Genomic DNA, 3,310 nt, shown 5'->3' with positions numbered 1-3,310 from the left:
TAGTTTTAAGCTTAATAATAGTGTAATAAGACAATAGGTGTATTCTTAGTTTAAGCTTTAAGCGTTGCAGAGGATTTAATAAGAAGGAAAGAAGCTGCTAGTGCAGCCCTATATTTAACGTTAACAATAAAGTTATCTCTATTAAGGTTGTAAAGCTAACTAACTACCTTTACAACCTTTCTAAAGCTATCTTTGCAACCCTTATAAGCCCTTTATAAAAGTAACTTATAGGCATAGCTAATAGGTACCTTACTACTAAGAAAGGCTTGTAGGTAGTTGTAGCTATTATTAACTGTAGTTATTAGGAAGTTAAAAAGTTAACATTTACTATAGCTATATTAATAGCGTATTTCAAAATAGAGATGATAGTTTATAGGATTAAGTGTAAGATGTACGCTTTTACTGTGTGTTTATGCTATATGCCTTTTTAGGCGTTACACTTTATTCTTACTACCTAGTTAGAAGGATAAGGAGCTTACTCTATCTAAATAACTTTATTAATAAACCTTTATTATATACCTATTATTATATAGTTAGCTAAAACTACTAAAAAAAAGTCTAATATAAAAAAGAATAAGCTTAGATTTAATTAATAAGCTGTTATTAATAGCTAAGTACTTTAATCCTTATTTTTATTCTTACCTTTATTCTTAAAGTTAACCTACTTTAAACTTAAAGCCTTAGTTTCTACTTTAGCTTCTACCTTATGCTTAGCATACTCTTTAAGATAACGTATATACATAGTAAGCAATGTATTATAGCAAGCAACATACATCCTCTTATTTCTACTATCTTTATCTTTAAGATACCTTTTCTCTATATATAAAATGCAATCCTCCTTAATTAAAAGTTAAATTATTTTTACCCTTTAGGCTATTAAAAAAGACCTAAAAATGTCTAAATAAAGAGCTACCTCTACCTTTAAGGTCCCTAAAGCAACCTTTTGCTACTAATACACTAAATGTATTAACATATATGCATAGTAAGCAATGCATTAAAGTAAGCAATATATATCCTCCTACCCTCTAGCTATTTATGTAAGTTAATTAGGCAGCATTATATAAAATTAAATAAAACTACTTATTATCCTCTTCTTTAGAGGTCTTCTAAACTACCTAATATGTTTGTATATTATATCTAGTCTTTTTGTAATTACTACATTATTACTTATGCATTTTACCTCCTTTTGTATAAGCCCCCTCCTAATGCGTATTTTTGCCTCTAGCATTAATAACACCTATCTCTACTTAAATTACCTCTACTTTAGCTGCATTAAGGGACCCTTTAAGATGTAGTTAGGTTTTTTTAGCCCTCTAATGCTTACTTAGTATTTTATTTGCTATATAAAGCTTATAGCACTTAGCTTTAATAAGAGCTAGTTTATATGCTAACTTACTAATACCTTTAGCCTATAAGTTAACTACTTTATATAAATAGGTTAGTAAGCTATATTAATAACTAGTAATTCTTTTCTTAAGTAATATAAAGCTTTATATAGCATTATATACTATAGTTAGTATCTTTAGGTCTTAGGAGCCTTAGCTGCATAGGTATAAGTTAGATAGTATTAGCATCTTTAGCTTAAAATTTAGGTAGGAAACAACTACTTTTAAGTTAAAAGGGATAAAGCTAGCCTATCTAAAGCTAGCTTATACGTTTTTTTTACTTATTAAAGTAAAAAAGGCTGCTTTAAAGGTAGGAAAGAAGTTATCTTTAGTAATATGCGTAATTTACATATATATTATTTTCTTAATTTCTTTACTATATAATGCCTTTAGTAGACTAAAACAGCTAATATTAAGAGGCTAAAGCTTATATAATAAATAGGGAGGTATATAAAGAGCAATAATGCTGTATTCTTTGCAGTAATTATTAAACTTAGTAGACTTATAGCTATTATAGCTATTAAGGATTAAGAGCTGCTTAATACCTTTTGTATAAGACTTTATATACTAATTAAAGTGCTATAGCTAATTTAAGCTAATCTTATTTATAGTCTATCTATTTTTGCTAGGGTAGATATGCTATTAGAGTAGAAATTAGCTATTAGTATACTATAAGAGGAGGTAATATTTACCTTTAATAATAACGTATAGAGGTAGCACCTAGCTATTTATATATATACCCTAAATAATAGAAACCTATTTACAATTACTAGGCTGCTTTATATAAAGCCTTTTATAGCAATTAAAGGTTATAATAACCTTTGCATATAATAGCATTTCTATTAAGAAGCCTATTTTATTAAAAATATAGATATTATTATTATAGATTCTATACTTTATAATTATATTTTATATAAAAGTAAACTAGGCTTATATAATTATAAGATCTTTAGCTAATACCTTTTAATAGTTAATTTTATATTAAAAATGCATTTTTAGTTGTAGTTAACGTTATATAAAGTTCTCTACCTATTAGGGTTTAATATGCATTACATTATATTTATTAAGGAGGTAATTAGCTATATTTTATAAATTATTAAGTTGCAGTAGAAATCTCTAATTAATTAAGTTAATAACTTATTTAAGAATTACTATTTCTTTTAGCTTAGTTATCTTTATTAATTTTAATTGCGTTTCTTATTATAGTAGTTATTTAGCGCATTAGTAGTAAAGTATTACTTTAAAGATATTATAGATAGAAGCAGCCTTTTGTATAGATAGTTTTAAGTCTTTTTTAATAGCTTTAAGTATAAGGAGCATACAGCTTTTATTTTAAGTAAAACTTATAGTTGTATATAGAGAAAAGTAGTTGTAAAAAAGAAGAGTAAAGAATTAGGAGGATGTATATTACTTACTATAATGCGTTGCTTACTATATATGTATATTACATAAAGCAAAAAATAACTAAATTTAATAAAGATAACTATAACTAAAGAGGAAGTAATTTTTAAATAAGTTATTAACCTAATTAATTAAAGGTTCCTTTTATAATAAAAGAATATATAAGAAATAGCTAACTAATTTCTAAATATATATAATAGGATGTATATAAAAACTTAATAGGTAGAGAATGTAATATAATATATCTTAAATTAAAAATGCAATTTTAATATTAAATTAAATATTAAAAGGCTTTAGCTAAAGATCTTATAATTATATAAAGCTAGTTTATACTTATATAAAATATAATTATAAAGTATATAATATTTAATAATAATATTTATAATTTTAATAAGACTAAGTTCTTAATAAAAATGCTATTACATATAAAGGTTGTTATAATAACTAACTGTAAGAGAAAGCTTGATATAAAGCAGCTTAGTAATTAGAAATAGGTTTTTATTATTTACAGTATATATATAAAT

The sequence above is a fragment of the Colletotrichum destructivum genome, chromosome 3 (genome assembly GCF_034447905.1).
Source record: "Colletotrichum destructivum chromosome 3, complete sequence".
In the NCBI taxonomy this organism is placed as follows: domain Eukaryota; kingdom Fungi; phylum Ascomycota; class Sordariomycetes; order Glomerellales; family Glomerellaceae; genus Colletotrichum; species Colletotrichum destructivum.
Note: the sequence above shows the minus strand (reverse complement) of the source record.